The following is an 11,160-nucleotide window of genomic DNA, read 5'->3' on the forward strand; positions in this document are numbered from 1 at the left end:
TGAAATTTATAATGTATGTTCATATAAACTATAGTAACAATTACCAAAAAATGGGAGGACAGGTAAATAGATTTATGTCATACTAAGGTTACCATGCTTAGAAAGTGGGAATGTTAAGGAGAAAATTAGGAAATTTCAAGTAGGAAATAAAAAATGCCAATTACAAAGATTGAAGGGGAAGGTTGAAATCAGAATTTTGTAGTATTGAACGTGAAATTTGACAGATACAAAAATGACTCAAAATAGACCCCGATAAACAAAGAAACCATATTGCTAGTGTAGAGCAAGCATTACTGGAACAATAAAATATAAATTAAAAAGCTATAGAGGAAATAAAAGTAGACACTAAAAATATTTAATTAACCAAAAGACAAGATTAAGGAAGAACAAGAGAACAAAAACAGAAAAGTAGAAAACAAATAGCAATATGGTAAATTTAATGATAAAAATTTAATTGAGCATAAATTGAATGAACATTCAATTTTTTTTAAGATTTTATTTATTTACTCATGAGAGACATGGAGAGAGAGAGAGGCAGAGATATAGGCAGAGAGAGAAGCAGGCTCCACGCAGGAAAACTGATGTGGGATTCAATCCCAGGACTCCAGGATCATACCCTGGGCAGAAGGCAGATGGTCAACTGCTGAGCCACCCAGGTGTCCCAAGCATTCAAAATAAAAGGCAACATTTTTCAGTCTGTGTAAAGGCAGAGAGCCAAACTATATTTTGCTAATTAGAGTAAGATGAAACAAGAGGGCATATGCTTAAAAAAAAAAAAAACTGAGGGTGGGGGGAGTTGTGAATACTATGCACACACAAATAATTAGGAAAGTGGTGTGTTTATTAGATAAAGTAGACTTTAAGACAAAGACCATTTTCACAAGGGAACAATGTAATGAGCAATGTCCTATGAATACATAACAGTCTTAAACATATATGCAACAGATAACAGAACACCAAAAACCATGAAGCAAAAGCCTAGCAGAAGTAACACAGATATAAATCTACAATCACAGTCAAATATTCTAACTATTCTTTCAGGAGATGACAGGTAAAGGATATAGACATTCAGTAAGACTACAGGATACATGAGCATAACTAAAATAATTAACAACCAGATTTTCCTGATAGACATGGGAAACAACACCTGATGAAATATTATACCTTATTTTCAAGTGTACATAAATTATTCATATAATAATGGTCAATAGTGGTTAATCAAAAGCTTAAATGAACTTTAAATGGCTGAAGTATTGTTTCTTAATCTGAATACCATGGAGCACTTCAGGTATTTGTCTCAACCAGTCTAATGAAATTAAGAATTACATTGTTAAAAAACGACAATTCACTGTTTTCATATCTGTCCATCCTTTCCCCATTAGTCATTGTTGCTATAAATTTACAGTATAGTTATTAGTGATGATTATATAATTGCTATAGGAAGATGAAGATTTAGTATAAACCATGCGGTGATTTTTCTGCATGTCTGTAACTGTTATATCACAGATATCAACATTTCTTACTAACTTCCTGTGTAAAGAGTATTTAATTCTCCTGTGGTTATTAATGCTTCCTTTAAAGAATAGTCTATAAATACCATCTTTTCTTTAACCATCCGTTTCCTTCATTGTTATTACCTTATTTCTTAACTCTAGTATTTAAACTTTGTGGAATATAAACATTTTCCATCCACGGAATTAGAAACATATGTTTTAATTTTTTTACCTGATATTCTGGTGTTTTAATCTCCTTTATCTTCTGCTTCTGAATCTCATTTTGTTTATTAATTAATGAAAGTCTCTGGACTTTTCCCACAATGTATACATCACCATAGCAGATTTCCTTCTGATTTACTTAATAACTTCTTGTATCTTTCTGTTAGATCTAATATCACACCTCCAAACTTCTTGATGGCATATATGATTACATTTTCCAATCAATTTACAAACACTAATTATTATGTCAGAGGCTAATATTTAGTGACTTCTTGCTAGAGACCTGTCTAAGCACCAATAAAGAACTTGAGTTTTTTCTGTAACATGGTTTATTTTTAGTATCAAAAGTTTATGTGGGGAAAACATAATGCTTTATAGATCAAAGGATGTGTCTTATACCACATACCTAGTGTGGCAGAGTAAACACTTTACAGGAGGAGCTTTATCATTTTAACTAGTCCAATATATCTCTCATAGTAGTATTAGTAAAGTTGTAAAGAAAAATAACCCTTCTCAAAATTACAATAAAATCCTCTGAATTACTGTTTTCTTATAACTTGGTGATTGATGAAATAAAGAAAGAATCACACATCTCTTTTTCAGATCCCATTGGCTAAGTTATGTACTTCTGGAAACAACATTAATAAAAAGTTACAAGCCAATGCATGTGAACTATCTCCTTGCAATATTGACTTTGTCACATTTTCACAGTGACTATCTGTCAGCACTAAAACACATCAGGGAACTCTTGGGTGAGATACAACATTAGTAGTGTTCCCACATTTAAACACCTCACATTTTTAAGTCTTGATTAATTATAATTTTGCTATTTAATTGATAATGTCTTAGTATATTACAAAGACTTTTTACCTGAAAAGGCATAAGACCTATGGATTGAGGGTATATCTGCACACTGGAAGCCCTTATGAAACATACTAAAATGTTTTCATGAAGAGCCACATCTGAAGATTGCTTCAGTAGATCTGGGACATTTCCAGGGATCTATATTTAAAAACTACTTATGCACATCAATATTAAAAACTACTCTAAATATTATCTTGATGCATTTTAATTAAAAATAAAATATAATTAATTTTATATTAATGTTACCTTTCTTGACAAAGACTAAAAAATAAATTTATATTCTTTTCTTTTTCTTGTAAAGAGGAAGACCTGTCAAAGGTAGTTTGGGAGATATAGATTGTTGTTAGCAATAAAGTTATCATACAAAAATTAAACTATTTTTAAATAGTCACATCAGTTTGCTGCTCTAAAATAAACACAGCCTAGGGCAGTCAATAGCAAACTAGACAATTTCTCATTTGCACATAGCAAGCAGATCTTGCCTGCTCATGCTGAAATTCTTCTTTTATCTGTGGAATTACTTGCTTTTTGCCTTTCCCTGTAGAATAAAAATACATGGGAAGCCCTCTGTACTTTATGAATGGACTCTGCTGTGAACCCCAGCAATGGTCACACAGTCAGGGCATCGTGTTTCGAGGGTGGCCAATATCCCTCACATGCTCCAACCTGAACATAGTAGAAGGAAAGCTCATAAAAGTTTATTCATTTCTCTAAGATTATGCACTATGAGCAAAACTTTTTTTTTCAAAAAAAATCTTGTTCAAAACATTCAAGAAATTTTGTTCATACATACATGTTGAGATTTTATTTGTGTTTTTAATTAAAATGCATCAACTCTTGCTGTCATCTGAGGTCATAGTCTTCAATTTGTGAGATTAAGCCCTATGTTGGGCTCCACACTCAGCAGAAGGTCTGCTTGATATTCTTTGCCTCTCCCTCTCCCTCTGCCCCTCCATCCACTCCTGCTCTCCCTCTCAAATAAATAAATAAATAAATAAATAAATAAATAAATAAATCTTTAACAAAATAAAAATATAAAGGTCTAAAACTCATCACAGCCAAGAGAAGCCTCAAGAGAACTAATAGCTAAGTGTAATATCATACCTTAGGTTGGATCCTGCAACAACAAAAAAACAATAGATTTTACAAACTATGGTAATATGAACAAAAAGTGTGGGCTTTACTTACTATCAGTCTATCAATACAGCTCCATTTACCGTAACAAGTGTACCATTCTGATGTACGATGTTAGTATTATGGAGAATTGCGTGGGATATTTGAGGACTCTATTATCTCATATATTTTCTATAATCTAAAATTTCTATCTCAGTCTTAATAGATGTAACTTCAAAAATTTTAATGATATTAATTAGGGAAGCTCTTCTTTATTCTTTTTCATGAATATAGTGGTTATTTTTGTTCTTTATTCCATTGTATATATTTTTGTCAAATTTTACCACAAAATTTTTGATTTTCTATTGAATCTACAGATCAGTTAAGGAATATGGATTGTCTGTATGGTATTGTGTCTTCTTATTCATGAAGCTGACATGTGCCTCCACTTGACTTATAATTTTGTAACACATTTCAATATAATTTTGCAATTGCCCCAACCAGAACTTACCTATGTTTTGTTACACTTATTTATAACCACTGTCAATATTAACTAGCCTATTTACATCTATTGATTGCAAAAGGAACTTTAAAAATATTTTATCTACTTGTTTACAGTGTAAAAGATGTAAACAAAAACTGATTTTTTTTTTAAATCCAAAACACTTGCAAAACCCTACTGCTAATTCTAATTACTGATCTCAAAGTTAAGTTGGTTTTCTTTAAAGACAAACATACTGTGTATAAATAATGAAATTCTCAGCTTTCCAATCATATGTAGCACTTAATCCTTTTGCTTTTATGCACTGAATATACACCCAGAAATATATTTAAAATGTTGAAGGGCTTGCTTCTAGCATCTCACTATCAATAAGAATATTTGCTATTATTTTTAAGTAAATAACTTTATTAGACTCCAGGAATTTCCTTGTATTTTTAATTGCTAAGAATTTTTTTACATAAAAATTAAATTTATCATACTCCATATTATTTCTGCATTTATATATAATCACATTGTCTTCTCTCTCATCTCTTAATGTAGCAAATCATGTATTAATTTATTTTCAACTGGTAAGTCAACATTACACTGAGATATACCCAATGTGATAAACATACAATCTGAATATGTGCTGCATTGATGTCTATGAGAACAACTGGCCTGTGATTTGTCTTTTACATACTATCCTACTTACATATTGGTGTCAAACTATGCTGGCCTTGATTATGCAATTTCTCTTTATCTCTTTTTGTTTTTGTTTTGTTTTTGTTTTTTTTTTGTTTTTTTTTTAATTTTTATTTATTTATGATAGTCACAGAGAGAGAGAGAGAGAGGAAGAGACATAGGCAGAGGGAGAAGCAGGCTCCATGCACCGGGAGCCTGATGTGGGATTCGATCCCGGGTCTCCAGGATCGCGCCCTGGGCCAAAGGCAAGCGCCAAACCACTGCGCCACCCAGGGATCCCTCTTTATCTCTTTTTAAGAGTGTATTTCCATATGACTAGAATAATTTCTTCTAATTTTGTTGTAAAACTGATTCTAAAATCACCTTTTTAAAAGGTTTTCTTTAAAGGAAGTATTTATTAATACTGTATCTCAAATGGGAAGATCACTTGTTTTAGGTAATTGTTTTTTTGGGGGGGGTTTGTTGTTCTTAATGAATGCAGAAGTTATATTTCTTCTTTTTTTTTCTTTTCTTCTTCTTTTTTTTTTTTTTACATTTCTTCTAACAATTTCAATGTACTGGCATAAAGTATCATAGCATCTCATTATTTTTAATTGTTGACATCTGTTATGCCCAATTTCATCGGTGCTCTCATTTATATCTTTTTCTTCTTTGTAAACTTCATAATAGATGTGTCATTCTCATCGGTGTGTAAAGCAGGATTGGTGTTGTTTATATAGTTTGAATTTATTGTCTTTCCTGGTATGTTCTACCTTACGTGGTTTTGGATTCATTTTGTTCTTTTTCATCTAAATCCTGTAACTTCTTTGTTGACTAATTTCAGCCATCCATTTTCAATGAATGTTATAGTATAAGTCACAATGTCTTAGCTGTGTTTCCTCATTTTTTATTTATTTTTCTCAATTCTAAATATGTTTATGTGTAGTGGTTATAGTTCCTCTGTTAACAAGCTATCTTTGGTTTCATTTCTTAATGTCCTGTCTTGTAGTATTTTTCTATATATTTAAAAAATTGATTTCTGGATTATTTGGTCTACCAATCAACCTTTGAAACCTATAACAATTTCTACTATGATTTTTATATAAGTGTTTATAGATGGCTACACTATTCTATTTATATACCACATATCAAATGTGTTATTTTTGCATTTTATATTTCTATAGCTTTACTCTCATTTTATGTTTGATCACATCAATACTAAAATTACTAAAAAGGTTATAACGTTCATACCACATATAACATACAAGGGAAATATAAGTTTAAAATTGCTGTACTTTTCCTATGTATTTAATTTTTCATTATGAAATGATGATTCCATATAACTCTAGTAATACTCTTTGCTTAAATGCAATTTTTTAAAGATTTTATTTATTTATCCATTAGAGACACAGAGAGAGGCAGAAAGAGAAGCAGGCTCCATGCAGGAAGCCCCATGCAGGACTCGATCCCAGAACCCCAGGATCACGCCCTGAGTCAAGACAGACGCCCCACTGCTGAGCCACCTAGGCATCCCAAATGCTATTTTGTTTGATAATTTACTCACATATGGTAGATCTACAAGTTAATATCTGTCAGAAGGGAAGAACAATTGGTGATGGGTCAGAACAATATATGTTGATTTAATATAGAGTTCCTGAATAACTATTAAAAGAAACAATCATTTTATTATGGGATAGAATTCTAAGACATTCTACATAGACCAATTTAACACAGGCTAACTTACTAGGTAGTCTGCAATTTTCCCCTCAAGTATATTTTCATTCTCATCTCTATGCTATTGAATTTCTATTTTTTATAAACATTACTCTAAATCATGGAAATTATTTTTATTTATTTAAATATCAATTGGAGTGACACCTGGGTGGCTCTGCAGTTGAGCTTTTCTGCCTTTGGCTGAGGGCATGATCCCAGGTCCTGGGATCGAGTCCCACATTGGGCTCCCTGCGAGGAGCCTGCTTCCTCTTCTGCCTGTGTCTCTGCCTCTCTCTCTCCCTCTGTGTCTCTCATTAATAAATAAATAAAATCTTTAAAAATAGATAAATAAATATCAATTGGACTTTATACAATTTTTTTTTATTTTACAACTGAGGATATTATTTTCCTAAATGTGTTTCTTTCCAGCATATGTCCTCCATGTATTATGTATCTTCTGAGGCTCACAAATGGATAATTTTCCAGCTTTCTTTGCCCTCTTTTACATGGTACTCAAACTTCAAACCCATCTTTAATGAAGATGTATTCCATTTCCCCTCCTTAGAGGCTAGGGCATAGAGCAGTGTATGACATAGCCAGAATCCCTGACTAAATGTAACTGAGAGTCTGGCAGCATAATTCACCTCCTCAGTTTGGAAACCAGCATATATGGGTAGCAAATATCATCATCACTTGTCTGCAGACTCTATTGTCTTGATATTAGCTTTCTCGTAGGTCTTTCCCCCCCACACACTACTGCATTTTTGTGGATTGTAGCACACAAAAGCAGTTCTCATTACTGAAAATAAAATGTCTATGTTAAGGATTCTGTAGAAAATATACATTTCACAGCAAGTAGTTCTCAGTCTCAGATTAAGGCATTCATAAAACTGCACATATTTGGTTACAAATAAGATAATTTTAAAATAAAATGTGTGAAAAAGTGAAAATGTAAGCTTTCTTTTGGGGAGAGCATGAAGTTTTCTGAAACATAAAATTGATCTCCAAGAAATGTATTAATTCATGTAAAAAAGATTTCTTTCGGGATCCCTGGGTGGCGCAGCGGTTTGGTGCCTTCCTTTGGCCCAGGGCGCGATCCTGGAGACCCGGGATCGAATCCCACGTCGGGCTCCCGGTGCATGGAGCCTGCTTCTCCCTCTGCCTGTGTCTCTGCCTCTCTCTCTATCTCTCTGTGACTATCATAAATAAATAAAAAAAATTAAAAAAAAAAGATTTCTTTCAGAAATAAATTTGTATATAGAAATACTTTCCTTCCTCAACAGCTTTCAATAAAATAAGTCAAGTTCTAACAATAAGCTACCAATTTTTGTGACATTGTCTATGGTTCGTGAAACCTATGCTTACTTTTTCTTGGAAAGGGAAGCTTATTGTGATAGTGTTTCAGCTTGGTATATTTTCCGCCAGAAATTATTGATTTATGACTCTTTATAAGATATTAGTTTCTGCCTGGTGCCTCTTTTGATGTTAAAGTATTTTTCTCTGACTAACTCATCCTATCTGTTGTCTCTTCACTCCTGAGCAGGCAGGAGGCTTTCGTGAATCGGAAGCTTAGACAAATCTCTATTATGTGGACCTCAGGTCTTCATACTTACACAAATTCCAGCCCCTGCTTGCTGTCCTCAACTATGCATATTTGGCGTTTACATTTATTGTCTGTACCTAGCTCCCTTTGTGCTAAATGTTTGGTTGAGAATGTCTTTTCCGTTTAGGATCCCTGAGCCCACTTTTCACCAAGACATTGTTATGAGTTTTATGTTGTTTGAACCCCATTTACCATTAGGAAGCCCAATCAATGTGAGCACTGATTCCTATTTCACCCTCTAGTCAGATTTCTGACTTAGGCTAGAGACTTTGCAGTATGCAATTTTGTAGGTATAGTCATATTCTGAGTATGATTCAGAACTCTAATATTTAATACCTCAAATATAACAATATGGGTGTGTGCAGGAAGGGGTTGTTAACTCAGTGTACTTTTACTGGTGTCCTAGAAAAACAGATGAATATAATCTGCCCTCGGTTTCCAAGACTGTAGCACAATTTTTGAAGGCTTATGGGAAAATACTGATCAACACCAGTTATTTTTCATTCAAAGATACTGTGATTTTTTTTTTTGGTGGGGGGTGAGGAGTAGAACTGTAAACAAATGAAAAGAATGAGAAAGAGAAGGAAAAATTATATTAAAAAACAGGAAAGAATAAAATAATTATTGACCAAATAGATACATTGTATGAAATTATCATTAAATATCATGAGAGGATGTCTGTGATAACACAGTAAATCAAAGGAGTTGACTCTTCATTAATAGCTTGAAATATTATATAGACAAACACACACCCACCATGTCAATTTGCTTCATGTAACATTTTCTTTTTCTCTTTGCCTCTGTCTCTTTCTTTTTTGCCAGTTTTGATTGTAAGCCTCTGATTTTGTGTGGAGAGAAAACATCTATTCATTTTGTTTTCCAGTTTTTAAAGATTTTGTAACATGTGTTCCCAAGGGAATGCCCTCCATCCATAATACCGTCTTCCGGTGATAAATATTTTATCACACTTAAGATAGAAACATTAGTTCACCTCAAAGCACATAAAGATTTAATTCAAACATTTGGGCCAAGGTAGGCAACTCAAAATGAATACCCACTGACCAAGAAGGCCTTAATGTTTCTCAAAGTCTCAACTGGCTTTATACAGGCTTCTTGCCTACAAGGCCCTGACCTCCCTCTCAGAGAGGGAGATTCTCTATTTTTTTTGTATATTTTTTTTTATTAGAGTTTGATTTGCCAACATATAGCATAACAGCCAAGGCTCATCCTATCAAATCCCCCCTCATAGAGGCAGATTCTTATAGAATCCAGATGAGCTAATCAGAAGCACCCCTCCATTTTCTTTATAGAAAAGTTTCCCTTTTATTTTCTTTATTTTTAAAGTATAGAGACTTCACATTTTAAAAAGTGTAATTGTGAATTCTCTCTCCATCCTTTTGTGATGTAAATCTTATTTTTTTAAAGCCTCTTGCTAGTTTCACAACCCAGGGGTGTTGTTTCTCAGGGACCTGGGAACGATCCCTTTGAAATATATGATCAAGGAAGATAGTTCTCTATCACCTAATTTATGTGTGTAGGTAGAGACCTAACTTCCCTGAGAGCCTTGTCCAAGCTTCAAAACTACCTCCTGTCATGAGAAAGTTTACTTCACCCTCAGGTAAAGCCAATTAGAAAACACAAATGGCCAATGAACACTTAGATTTTGTCCTCACTTCTTTTTCATTTTACTGTCATGCACAGATGTAATTTTGAGGAATTTAGCAATTATCTGTTCTTTAATACTACACTGGTCTTAATTTTCAAAATTTTCAATATGCATTATTTCAGTTAGCTATTGCAATATAATTAACCATATCTGAGCTCAGTATTTTACCACAATGCAGTTATTTCTCATTAATTTATGTTTTTACTGTGTGCTTCTTCCAGTCTCATCTGGGATATTCATGTGCCATGGGCAGCTCCCATTGGCCAGGCAGCTGTATTGACACGGATGAATTCTTTCGCACAATTCACTAGCCTGGGATTGGTTTGCAGTCAGCTAGTGTAGGTTGCAGATGACTCATCAGTTTCCCATGTACTTTCTCATTCCTATCTGTAGTTGAGTCAAGACAAATTCACCTGCTAAGCCAGACATGTCTGTGTTTTCATGGGCACTGAATAGAAGCAAGAAAAAGTAAGCTACCAGGAGCTCATGCAAAAAGGGTGACACACTGGTGTTTTTTAGTTTATTTTAAATTTTTGAAAATATTGCTTTGGTCAGAGTAAACTAAATAATAAACACAAGTCAGAGTGGACTAGGGCCTAATGGGGAAAAGCCACAGACACAGGAAAGCCATCATTCTCAATTGGTAGATTATGTTTCCAACATCACAATTCTCCAGTGTCTTGAATTGCACATTTTCAATGACTTTGTCTTCATTCCACTCATACTACCTACAGTCAAAAGCATAAATTAGATATTCTTATAACTGCTAAGAACAGCTTATCCAATTATGTAAATTCCATGAGTTCCAGTTCTCTTGTGCTGGTACCCAAGTTCCCAAGAATAATATTCCAAGATTCCAATAATAATAATTATTCCCAAGAATAATAATAATTATTATTATTTTATTTATTTATTTATTTATTTATTTATTTATTTATTTATTTATTTATTTTTAGTGCTTTGGAGTCTTCAATTCTATTAGTTTTTGGTTCTGCCTAACCAGTTGACACATTCACCCTGTCCTCATCCTATTTAAACTTCATGGTCAGGCATTGTAATCACTTCATCATGTATGTGCCGGAATCTTTGCATCTCTCTCTTTCAGCTTTATTAGTTCAGCAAAAAGTTGCATTTATGGTTAAATCCATCTCTATACCATAGAATGCAGCTGGAAAAATCTATTGGCACACTGATTGGTTTCATTTAAAATATGCGATCACAAAAAAAATTGAGAGGGCCCTTAATACTGCCAGCCGTCTTGTCCTTCCTTGGTCCATTTGCAATGGCATTGTCCCAAAGTCTTAGGCCCAGATGCTCATGCCAC

Source organism: Vulpes lagopus, chromosome 24 (genome assembly GCF_018345385.1).
Source record: "Vulpes lagopus strain Blue_001 chromosome 24, ASM1834538v1, whole genome shotgun sequence".
In the NCBI taxonomy this organism is placed as follows: Eukaryota; Metazoa; Chordata; class Mammalia; order Carnivora; family Canidae; genus Vulpes; species Vulpes lagopus.